Source organism: Bombus flavifrons, chromosome 16 (assembly GCF_040668555.2).
Source record: "Bombus flavifrons isolate JBK064 chromosome 16, iyBomFlav1_principal, whole genome shotgun sequence".
NCBI lineage: Eukaryota > Metazoa > Arthropoda > Insecta > Hymenoptera > Apidae > Bombus > Bombus flavifrons.
The window spans coordinates 8,869,357-8,882,811 of record NC_138457.1 but is presented as its reverse complement, the minus strand read 5'-3'; the positions used below and the strand labels follow the sequence as shown (position 1 = coordinate 8,882,811).

At 40.2% G+C, this 13,455-nt stretch overlaps 1 protein-coding gene across 9 annotated transcripts in view; it reads right to left on the bottom strand.

Moving 5' to 3' along the window:
• Ecr (ecdysone receptor) overlaps nt 1–13,455 on the bottom strand; it is a 189,866-nt gene that overhangs the window by 114,844 nt on the left and 61,567 nt on the right. For 8 of the 9 annotated variants that reach the window (XM_069129146.1, XM_069129148.1, XM_069129150.1 and 5 more), the window contains one exon: nt 1,890–3,391. The gene's annotated coding sequence lies outside the window, so the exon portion shown is untranslated. Of the gene's footprint in view, nt 1–1,889; nt 3,392–8,209; nt 8,473–13,455 lie in introns of those variants that run through there. The other variant, XM_069129153.1, reaches the window with a different exon arrangement.

The following is a 13,455-nucleotide window of genomic DNA, read 5'->3' as shown; positions in this document are numbered from 1 at the left end:
AATTCTTGTACCAAAATCGAAGACTGATATTGTATAGTTATATCAAAAAGTATATTAATGAATAAATTTCAGGGTGTACTAATTTTGTGCTTAAAAAATAGCAGAAAAAAATAATTGACAGAATGTTGCAATAATATTACCGACACAGGATACTGAAACATCATTCCACAGAGATTCAACACTTAGGTCAAACTTGATCAAAACCTAATAAGATGGACCCAAACTTGATTCAAATCTCCCAACCTTGCCAATCTTATCTCGAATCTGAAAATTTAATGGCTTGACTTGAACTTATTTCAAATCTATTCAAACTGAATTCAAACCCCATCCAACCTAACCAAACCTGCCAAGCCTAAATTCGTATTTCAATAGGTCTTCAATCATATTTTCATCGCAGTCTGGTCAACGTACCTATCTCTATTACTACGACAGTCTGCTCACCTATTATTAATAATATTGTCATACTTTAATCTTCCTTTGAACGTAAATTTAGGTTAGCTCAACATCATATTGTCATACTTCAATCTTTCTTCGAACGTAAATTTAGGTTAGCTCAACATGAAATCTAACTATAAACTTCGACACTCGTCCAGATCAACGTCAATCATTGTCCTGAGCGAAAACGAGGCCAGGAGGGCCTCGCACGTGAATTTCATACGGGGGCCTGTCGAATAATAGTCACGGAACTTGTGCGTTCGTAAGTGAAAGTGAGAGGCCTGGGTAGATTCGACCGAATGTCGAGCAACGATCGTAAAAAGAATTCCATAGGATAATTTACGCCGAGCGAAGCGAGGGGAACGAAGAGATCGACGCTGCTAGATAAAGAAACTGCGAGAAGGTATCGGGCACCTTTCACTTGCGAGCGTGTGACTGCCATCGGCGTGGATCGTCGGCTTTTCGTCCACCCGTGGCCGCTAATTATCGCGCGAGAATGAAGATTCTCGTTGCAAGATAGAGACCCCGGTAAAAGTTCTGCCGCTTTCCGGATCGTGGATATTGGACGTTCGTTAACGAAACACAAGGCTTGCGTTTTCGTGAAAGCACCGCCGATGCGATATCTACTCTTGCGTGAGAACGATTTTCACAACACGTACCGATCGATTGTAAACCTGTGTATCTTCTCTCTTTTTCATGGTCTGTGTTAATATGAGTGTGTTTGAATATGTTTGAGCGCGTCTCTCATGGTTTGAGAACGGGTAGGAGGATTCGTTTTGCCCGTATCCGACTTCCCGAGGATGTTCTTTATTACTTTTTGTTGAATATGATGCAAAATGTTTGATATATAACGGATGATAAGTGTTTGACGATGTTTGATATAGCAATATGCCTGATTTTTACCACGCGTCTTCATCTGTATTTGCGTATTTGTTTTCAGTAGTTTGTATGTCCCTGTAGTTTGATATATATTCAGTAGTTTGTAGTCCCTGAGTGTGTTTGTCGTGGTTTGAGAACGAGGAAGTAAACTCGTCTCGTTCGTGTCAGACTCGTTCAGGATGTGCTTTGTTACGGTACATTGAGACTGAACGAAAAATGTTCGACGCGATAGCTGAACTAGATCTGAATTATGGTTATCTTATTGATTTTTAAAAATCCTTCTTGAAAAATATTGCCACATATATAACAAATGTTATTCTAAATAAACATTTCTAAATGCAAAAAATCTTTTTACAAATACTCAACGACTATTTATTATCGCCATTAATAAATTCCTTTTCTAGAGTTCAATATACTGTACCGAATATTTAAAAGCAATAGAACTCGAAGAACCAAATTACAGTAAATATACGTTGGAAAGTCAGTTACACGAATTGTTTGAGAAGATCATCAAATTAGTCCGGATGAATGAAATTCTACTCTACAACTATCAATTCAAAGAACATCAGACTCACCTTGATCGTATATGTAGAACAGGCTCCGCAATTGCTGAGTAGATTAACCGTGAAAAGTAGAAGTACTCTAACCGTAGCGCGTTCTAGAATTATTTAAGCACTCACACTCTGTTGTACGATCTTCTTCTCTCTTCTCCTCTTAACAACTATCGTTTATTACTTTTTAATTATTATATACTCTTATCGATATCGTTATTATTCTCTTTGCCCTTAGCTGTTACTTGTCGCCTTTCAACAGGCTGCTTTTTACTATTTTATTACTATCGGTGTCTGTTTGTGTGTCTGTATTATATATACTCATTTATTTATATAATATATATATATATATCATATAAATTATTCTTATAAATATATCTGTGTTTGCTGCAGGTACTTCGCTGTCCTGGTTCGTATTAATCGATTAAGGGGCTCGAAGGGGGAGAGGTACCGTTATCAACGAGAATATTCCTGATAAGATCTATATATCGACGCACCACCACGATTCTTCCTCTTCAGATTCTGTCCAACCTTGGACCAAGTGGTTCGTAACTTGCTCGATCCCGATCTTGATCTCAAGAGACCGCTCTTCTCTCTCTTGTATACGTTCGCGTCCGTATACATACAGATAGTCACTGGGTTTGCCTATGTTTTATGTGTGTTTGCGTACGTTTGTGACTTGCAAGTCGAACGAAACTGACGATTATGATTAAAACGTTAAAACTTCTTTCGTCTCTCGTTAGATCTTTTATTTTCTCTGTATATATTTATATATATAATATATGTATAACGTTGCTATTAATTATTAATATTATTATTTATTATTATTTGTATTATTATTATTATTTGTAGTCGCGTTCTTCCGGAGGGGCCTAGGCACTATTACGCTGCGAAAAAGAGGTTATGTTTGAAGGTACTTGTACGCACGAGGTATATGTTCTCAAGGTAGAAGTTATATTTTTTTTTTGTTCTTTTTTTGTTTAATGTACAGGAGCGATATCCCGCTGCAGAAGGAGAATGTCTTGTGTGTGCTCAACCTGGCCACGAGGAAGGAATTTATTTCTCAATGTTTCCCCGCTTCTTTCCAGCCCTCTTTCCTTCCCTTCAATTCGATCTTTTGTTGTTTTATTTTTTCAAATTTTATGGCGTTTTAATCGCGTGTTTCTCTCTCCAAAACACGTATCTGTATTTCTCTATCCCTATTGATGTTTGCCTCCCCTTTAGAGCTCGCCTTTTTTACTCCCTCTTTCTCTTTCACTCTCCACCCTCTTCGTTTCTTTCGTCGCCGTTTTCGTACTCAGTAGAAACTTCCACTTCTTCTTCTTCCGCCTCTTCCTTCTCGTTTTCTTCCGAATGGTGAGCCTTTTCGCTTGACGATCGACGGCGGCGCCCTCTACGTCGCGGTACACGCTCTCACGGAAGGTCAGAAGTCGTTATCACCTCCTCGAGCTTTCCCACTTGCTAGCCACATCGCCCTGGGCCCCGCTGCCGCCCTCCTCCCACTGGTGCTCAACTACCACCACCATCTGTAAGCAAAAGTAAATAAATAAATAACATCGTTTTAGGAATATTCTTCTTTTTAAGCGAGTTGATACGAGAAAGTTAGGTTAGGAACGTAAACGATATGCTACGAACGAATATACGTTTATGAGTCTCAAGTTTTTCGATATTATGAAATGAATTCCTAAGAAAATAAACTATATCGTCTGGTTTTTATCACTGCTTAACCACTATCGTCTGCAACCAGAGAAACAGGGTTGTTACATGATTTACATTGTGTAAAGAGGATTAAATTTTAGCGTTAGTATTCCTTTAGGAGCATAAATTTTGAATGGATCGTAGAAACTACCCCTTAACCTCTGTACGATTGGGTACTGTTATTAACCTTTATTATTGCCTAACCTCTGTTTGTCTAACGTTTGTGAAATTATTATCGCCTAATCATCGTAATATGTACGTCTGACGATGTGGACCGAGAATTTAATTTTGAAATTAGTGCTCCATTAGATCCAGGAATCTTGAACACATAGCAGAAACTATCCATTAACCTCTGTACAATTACTGTAATATTGTCTACTTGATATAGTACTGATATTCTCTAAAGGGAACTACATTTTTGAGGTTAGGGTTCATTTAGAGTTTACAAAGCTTCGAACAGATAATACAAATCATCCGTCCAAATCTTTCAAAATTCGAGTAGTACTACCTAATCGCTGCAACGTGATTAATGGTTAATGATCTAACCTGAGGAGGGTGCTTCAACGTGATCAAAAATTTGGCAATTAATAATTTTGACTATTATAATTAAACGTAAGAAAAGCCAGGAAATTTTCTACGAGAAAACGTAATATCTTTCAAAATGGAATGGCGCGTGTTTGCCAGCGGATTGCAGGGCACGTTGCTTTTAATGCACGTGCATTTCTCTTAGGAGTCAGAAAATTAATTTTCACGGAATACGCAGGCAAAGTGGAACGCACAGGCATAGTCTGAGCCCCCCGAACGATCCTGGCAAACCCGCCACGAAGCTGATGAATTTAATATGTCCACGATTACCCATTCCAATAATGAAACATTTCTCTCGTTCCTGAATTACGAGAAATATCGTGCAAACTAAAAGACAAACCTAACCTAGTAACTTCGATTCCGATCTTTTTTCGAATTAAGGCTATGTTTAAGGTTATGTTACAATAACTCAACCAAACGCATTCTTATTAAGATTCAGTAAAATATGAATATGAAAAATCAAAAATATTTCATATACTATATTACGATATTACATCAAACATAATATTTTACTGCCTGATAAATAAATAAAAATACAATTTTACATCGAATATAAATGGTATGATAAAATTGTAATCTCTGGAATCTGCAAAATTTCCTGGTATGATTTCGTCAATTGTATTACCCAACATCTTGTCATTATACCTATAAATTTATCAACACAAAAATAACCTGCAACACACAACGCATAAAATTTTACTTGAGTCATGTAAGAGGGCCCGGTCAAGCAGGATCTCGTAATAATAATACCAACAGTAATCGTAGCCCCTTCGAGGGCAGCATTAGAACCAACCGTCAAGCCAGACCATAAATAGAAGGGTAAATACCCTATAAATCAGCGGTGTGGCCTCGATCGAGCGGGCAAAAGGGAAACAGGGCTCCGTTTTCGTGCTCGACGGCCCTGAACGCGTCAGAGGAAAACATAGAGACGGCCTGCAACGGAGGGTTTCACGGTATTTTTAATTTCACCCTCTCTGATCGTCGGCCGAGGCGCTCGTGCGCGCGCGCTCACACACACACACACACACACACACTCGCAATATTGTATCTATGTGTGGCCATTTCACGTGAGAATGGAACAAAGAACGAGGCTCACGCATCAAGCCTGGTTCGCAACGCGACGGCCACGGCCCTGTGGTGTTACGCATGCGAACACAATGTGCTACAGACAATGCAGCTCCCTGGACCTACGTCAATGCGAAATTAAACTGGCACAGTGGCGACCCTGTCCCTCTTCGATCTCCCTAGGGAACTTGCAACTCGTATATTCCACTTCAAATCGCGACTATATGAGCTATTTTTGGGTACTGTGATTATGATCACCGAGGCAAATAGATAGAGGGTTCATGTGTATGCAGAGACAGGACTATTTATTTAGACTTGGATCATTTTTGATGGAATTAGGGGCTAAATAGGAGTACTTGAACTGTGACTATATCAGCTATTTTGGCATGCAGTGATTATAGTCACTGTGAGAAGCATATCTTTAAGTCAGGTAGGACTGGACCTGTACCTTCGCATTGCTTCTAAACGATGAGCTTTAACCATCCGAGACAACTTTATCAAACAACAAACTAGTCACCAGATAGAAGTATAATTCATAACGACTATAACGAACAATAGATCAAAAGACATTTTCCCCAAATTTAGAGATAGGTTATACAAGTCACATCTTTCACTTCTTATCTGTTACCAATAAAAATTCCAAATTCCCTATATCTAGGGATATTCTACGATACAAAGAAACGTTATACTTGCAATTTATACGATCAACAATCATTCTGTCTCTTCAAAAACTTTATCTATCTGTACTAAAGCTAGTGATATTCCACGATATACAACAATTTCATACTCATTTGGCAAGTGTATCTTCTTGGAAGCATGTGACCACACAGAGCACCATTGCAAAATGGCGCCACGTTTGAATTTTTAAAAGACTGTAAGATCTGAGACGTGTTACTCGAATAGCTCGGAGGAAAAGTTTTAGGAATGTCTGTTTCGAGAGAAATTCGCGTATCTCAGGCTCCCACTCGGCTTTAGAAGTGGTTCCTCCGTGTAACCGCGCATTTTAGATCGAATCTCCGTGAATGTACGGCGGACGGCTGAAGCTGGATAAGCGGCCTTTTAAAATTATTGCGAAAGATCGTGGCGGAGATCGCGCGACTACAAAAGCCAGCGACGACGAATGTCGCTATAGAGAGGAGACAGCCGAATATCGACGATGGTAATTCACACACAATGGCCGGATAAATTACGGACCGTTTATCAATGATTCAAATGGATAGCTTTCGCGTGAAATACGGATCTAGTTTGAAAGAAAACGGAGAATTGTTTTCGCCATTGTCTTCCTAGAGATGAGACCCCTTTTTCGTAACGAACTTTTTACTACGTAAAAATATCTCGCAGATATATCAGATACTAATAAACAAACGTATTAATTACAATTACAACGTACTGTAACATATACATTTTATACAGGGTGGTTGGTAACTGGTAGTACAAGCGGAAAGGGGGTGATTCTGCGCGAAAAAAGAAGTCGAAAATATAGAATAAAAAAAATTTTTTTTTTAATTTTTCCATCGAGACAACGATCTACAGTGAGATCCGTTATAACGAGACGCGATAAAGTGCACGCGTACCGAACGAAAATTCAAAGTCGATTTTCTCGAAAACAAAGCCTCGAACGAAAAATGTTTATTCTATATTTTCGACTTCTTTTTTCGCCTAGAATCACCCCCTTTCCGCTTGTACCACCAGTTACCAACCACCCTGTATATCTTTATAATTGCATTTAATCCGTAAAGTATAATACAAATGTAAAATTTGAGTTATGCGTTAAAAAATTGTCGAGCATATTGAACTTGAAGATATCGATACGCGTGGAATTAAGACGCGTCCTTAACGATCCCGTTTGTCACGATACTCGACACGATTGCATCGTGCCACGAGACGCGGCCACACAGCGGACAACGTATGCAAATGAAAACGAAAATGGAAGGCGTCTACGCACTTCCGGACAGATGTCGAGGCTCAGGCACATTATTCGCCCCACTCCCCTTTCCTATTACTCTCCTTCCTGCATTCTTTCCTTCCCTATTCCTGATCTCTTTCCCCCATTGTCCTTCGACCGCTAGCAGCGCCAAGAAGAATAGCAATGGCTTCGATAATGTTACTTGGCCGTGGTTGGCCGCACTTGCGCCACTGCAACGTAATTTTCTCGCACGGAAAAGAACAGTAACCAGCTCCCCGTGAATTTGTCATTTTATAACCAACCGGGTTTTTAACGCCAACCGTGACTATTACTTATGAAAATGATGACTAGGCAGATTGAACGTCGTAAGTGTGATTGTAATAGTGGAAAATACTCGTGGTATTCGTTTATGCGTGACTATAACTGGTCAAAGGTAGGAATGATTCTAATAAAAATAAATTACTACCTGCAACCGTTTCTACCTGGCTATTTGGGAACGATGATTACGTAGGATGAATGATCGCAACAGCGTTAATGTTATATTTCTAATATTCACCTATGCGTGATTACTCGACGTAGACAGGTGATTATAAATAGTCGGACACAGGAATGATCGTAGAATGGTAAAGTAGTCGTCGAAATGACTCTATATCTGTGAAAAAAAAAAAGTTCGACGAAAGGAATTATCTTAACGATCTATGTCACAAAAGTCCACTCGTGTTACGCCGTAGAACGTGTAGAAGGACATGCAACCGAGTGCCATTTGGTCAACGAAGCATCTAGAATCCGCTTGGACGTAGGGAAACGTAACACCTCTATTTTGCAACACTGACAGTACAACGTTTCAATAGCAGACAAAACAGGCCCCGTCTGCTGTTGTGATACCCAAGCTGGGAGTTGTGATACACGGGACTATCCGACGCGTGAAAAAAGAAAAAACAATGAACATAGCCACCACAGGACGCGCATTCACACACGCGATAGTCAAAGGACACGCTACCAGCGTGGTATGAGCGAAAACGTATGGCTGATCCAGACAAGGTCATTCATAAGTAGCTCAAGTTCAACTAATAGTATTGTATTACGATACCTACGGCCCTCTTCCTCCTTCTTTCTCTCTCGTTCGGGCCTCCTCTATCGTTCAGCCTTCTCTTTTTCGCCTGGATCGTTTCCTTCGTTCACACGAACGAACAATACCTGCTGATCACCGGTTAATTAATTCGTTCTGTAATCCTCCGCCGCTTCTTAGATTCTTCCCGTCATCGTGCAACTCCTTCGTCATCGTTCATCCAATTCCAGATTCTTCCGTTTGTAATTTTTAACTGAAACGGGTCTATCACCCGACGAAAACGACGACAGCAACGTAATTTCGTTATATTTCAAGTATTTTTGTTCGTCAGTTTTTATCGATCGATTTTTCTTATCGATCGAGTAAGATCGCAACTGCTATGGACGTCACAACGACAAGAATTTGTCACGTCGAATCTTTGCATATTATGGAACACGCAAATCCAGGGATTTGGTGGGATTTCTCCGCAGAAATTTGTATAGAAATTGAGCTCGTTAGAATTCTCGTGAAAATCCCTAGCCTACTGATAAATCCACTATGGCACTCTTCCCCTTTTATCTTCCCTTTAAGTGGAAATTAAGCACGATGTAAGCCTAAGCTTTGAAATACCCGAAAACTGCTTCAAATACGATATTCATAGAATTCTACCGATACTTACTAAGTGGTTCCTCGAAGAGGAGTGGTTTCTTGTTTAATTCAAATCCCACAGGGGGAAATTCCCTAGATATATTGCCTGCTGTCAACCGAGGAAAGGAGACAGTGCTGTCACACAGTTTCTTCTCTATTCCCACGGCGACGTGTCAATGATTCTCAGACTTGACAGTCCTCTCTCCGAGCCTCGTCTGCCCGTGATGTTACATAACCTCACAGTTGTGTCGAGGTTCCCGCGCGAGGAGTAGACGCCCGTTTCTGACACTCAATCGATTTCTTTTTACCTGTTCGCCGGATATTATCGCAACCTTGTTGCATAAAATGTTCGAAGACGTTCGAAGGCTCTGGGAGAAAAATAACATCTATCGTCTCCAATAAATCGCACCAATCGCAATTTGCTTCGTCGTTCGGTTTCTCCTACGCGAAGTATCTCTCTAACCTATTCGTAAAGTTTCGCTATTTCGCAGATCCAATATATTTAACGCGGTTAATTTCCCTGTCAAATATCCAAATACAGCGTATATCTCGTTGGTGTTATTTTGAAAGAAATCTGCTGAATCTTGTCAAGTGCAAAGACTACAGTTCTAAAAGTCTAGACCTAACCTAATCTGAACTTCGTTCTTTATTTGCCAAGCGTGTTATAAATTCACGTCTATTTGTACTGTACACAAAGATGGTGCGAGAATTCGCTGCGCAAGATCCAGTGGAAGAAGCATGAAAGTTTATCAGCGATTTTCTAGAGCAAGCAAACAGGTTCACTTTCGTGCGACTCGAGCATGGTCAAGGCTGAGTGTTATTACGCTCTCTCGTTCGCCGGCTGCAAATTACTATTTTCTTTTTCCTTTTTTCTCTCTCACTGTCTGTCCAAGAGGATCCTTCGCCGCCGTGTCATTGCCGTGCCGGCTATTTTACGTCCTCGCAATCATGCACGCTCTCATTGTCCTCGTAAAACGATGTTTCATGCTCGACCAAACGTTTGCGTTCGGCTTGAATTGGCGAAAGAAAGGTGAAAATAAAGCGGACGTCCTTTCTTACTGAAACGTTGCAACGTCCTTTCAGACGGAACACTGACACATTTCGCATTTTCAGTTTCTCAAAGTATTCGTCAAATTTATGAGTTTTTCATGATTCGATAGACCCGCAAAACGACAAGATTTTAAACATTGAGCAAAATCGAGGATACGCAAAGACGGAACGCACGACAAATCGTTTGAATTTCAATCGTTTGAATAAAATTCTACATTTTTTTTTCTTTTTCTTTTTTTTTTTGATAACTCGATTCTCGGGCAAAATTAGCGAAGCTTTGATTTTCTAAATAAGATACAGGATACAAGAGCGTATTTTACGTCGAAAGAGTAGAATGTATATATTGATGATTCACGTTTTCTCTCGTGCAAGCAGACCATTTTTTATTCGTCGAGAAGAAAAAAAAAAGAGAGAAAAAAAGGAGAGGAAGACGAATAAGATAAGCGACACAAAGAGCCGGTCCGCTTGTGTACCTACATCGCATATACATACATACGATTAACGGCCGATCGATAATGTATTCCGCTCGAAAATAAACTGACCTATACCAATACCGATGTTACCACTTCCGCCGAGTGACCCCTCGTCTCCCGATAAATATTTACGCGACTGCGAACTCCAGAGTTGCAAGTCGAACCAGCCATCGAACGATCTCGTTAGTCATGAAAATTCTACTGATTAACATTCAGACATAGAGATCCGATACACATATACGAACTGTGATCCGAGGTTACTCGATATGCAGACTATATATAGAACGTCTGGAAATTCTATGATTTTTATCGTCTCGACAAATTTTTTTTCCAGTTCATAGGACGTAAAGAAAATTCTGCGATTATTATATCCTCGATTCGAATAATTCACTGTCGACGATTTATATTATACGAATTTCGAGTATAAATTTTAATGGAGAATTCGCGAAGTCAAATTGCTTCTTAACCTATCGATCGAGTTCATATTTTGCAAGAGAGATCTTTCTTACGGCAGTCGACGGAATAATTCAGCGACATTTGGAGAAAGTAAATTAACCTTATTACGCGTGACGTTGAGGCAAAGTTTCTCGCTTTGAAAGAATGAACTTTACTTCGAGTGTTTCCTTAACATCGCGAATTACAATTTATCTCGCACGCAAGATTCCTAATTTACCGATCGGAACGAAGTGTCTAAGATGGAACTGACAGCAAAGCCGAAAACTTGCAAACGACGTATTCAACGAACGTAGATATTTGCGCAAACATAATTTTCAGGCAGTTCCTCGGCCAAGGTGTGTAAAAATGATTAAAAAATTGATGGTAGTGCGTAGTGGTGTTTGTAAGAGTACGAGTAGAAAGAAACCGCAGAAAGAACGTAATCCAATAACGTTTCAAACCGAGCAGCGAACCCGATGATCCCTGGGGCCAAGCAAGAACAAAGGAATTCGAAGGATACTCGCCACAAACGTTGATGGCCGCGTCACGTTCGAGACCACGAGACTACTTATCCAGAATACACCGAAAAAACTGCATCGACAGCGCCATTTCGGCCGAACCAAGTGTCGAGGACACCGGTGTAGACTCATCGCCACTTTATCATACGAACGTGACTTCTTTACGTTTTTCGAATCCATAATATCGAATGGTATTTTTCAACTATTAAGACCAATCATACTTCTATCGATTGACGAACGTAAGACATGAATTGAAATTTTCTGATTTCCACAAGAACTAGGGAAAAATTGAAATGGTCACGTGGACCGGAAAATTTAATTGTTTGATTGAAATAAGAAGAATTTTTAAGAGTTTTGCTGGTATTGGCAGGAAGAAAAAATTTCTTTTCCTAGGAAGCTAGAGACCTAGGGAAATATGGGAAAATTCCCTAAAATTTGTGGAATTATTCGTGCAGGGAATTCTAATCGGTGATCAGCAGAGTTGGTTAGAAGATTTCATAGGTTTCACAGTCACGCATTCTAACGAAACTTTTCAGGAATTTTTCAGCAACTTTGTGAATCTGACAAACGATTAACACCAATGCACTCGACACATTCTTTTAAAAATTCTAAATTCCTAAATGGTCTCACAGGTCTAAGACACAGCGTATATTCGACAACTTGCGTCACATTACAAAAGGGTAAAAAAGGACGAGTTTGTACGGTTTCTGAAATTTTTAGCGGTTAACGTAAACCGGTCGAAATTACAAAAGGCCGTTCGTGTTCGTTCCGGATATAGAGGCGGACAAACGAGACTCTATCAGCTTGAACGTGCATGCCCCAGGAACTCACCCTTGAAAAGGCAAGCAACATGGGGATGAGGGAGGGCGTGTGATCCAGAGCCCTCGGTGGTTGCATAACGCGCGCGTATAATGCAATTGCAGGCAGACTGAAACGCCCATTAGCGTGGATGGGAGAGAAAAGAAGCGACGGATAACCGGAGGCCACGTTGCGTTGCGTGAACAAGTGCACACGCGTGTACACTGAGGAGAGTACGCGCAACCGGTGTTGAGACGAAACTGCTGGCGCAATTTACGAGCGACCCGCTCGAATTTCGTGGCGCGTGTCCCGTCAACGATCGTTCAACGAACGTGAACCGCCAGGCGAAACTACGCTCCCCGGTTTCGTGATCAGTAATCGCGATACGGTCCAATAAACGGAACCGAGCCAAGAGTTGTTCGTAACCAAGTACTTTCCAGGCTGATTCAGGTACACTGTTTAAGTTCATCGACTCTTTGATCAAAAGTTTATGAAAGTTCGTTACTAGACTGATATATTTGGGGAATTTTTGCCTTCTAATTTTCGTTTACATAATAAACGATAAAATGTTTTGATTAACTCACTTGATTAAATGTAGATAATGTAATTAAATTGATAGATGATTAAATGTATATGGAAAAGCGCAACGAAGAAGCGATCCAAAATCTGATCTAACCTAACCTCAATTTTTAATCGATATATACACACAGCCTGCGAAATATGCAAACGCTTAGTGATTAAAACCTAACCTAGTCAAAAATATCCCTAGGACACTTAACAATAGTCTCTAGCTAATGACGTGTTCAACAACTTGCAAACAGAACGAATCGCGTGATCATTTTTCAACAAAAAGGTGCAGTCATTAGCCGTTGAACTGTGAGCGTTCGAAACGGAAGGAGAAAGAGCGCGTTTGGAAACCCGAGACGAAAAATATCAGGCAGAAACTGGAGTTCTGGTGGTCTATCGTTGGGGCTGATCGTTAAATCGCTAGATTCCTCATACGGGAGCTTAAAAGCGAAGTCTACTGTTCCATTTAAGCAATGTAAAACCAGCGTGGTGGATTATTAATGCAACTTTCGCGTGAGATAAGCAAACCTAACCTTTACACTCGTGACTCGGCTGCTTGTGCCGACGAACATCTAGTCCGTACTGTTTCCAATATTGATTTATCCTAGCCACTGCGTTCGAGGGGATTTCTATGATCGAGAATGTACACCGTAAGTAATTGGATACTTAGCGCAATTCACTTTCAATTATTACTTTTTCATTTAACTAATTGATATTAACTATACGTTTTATCTGTGCCTACTAGGTGTATATGATTATTTAGACGCTTACGTTTATTCGTTTCTTAGCTACTTGTCAC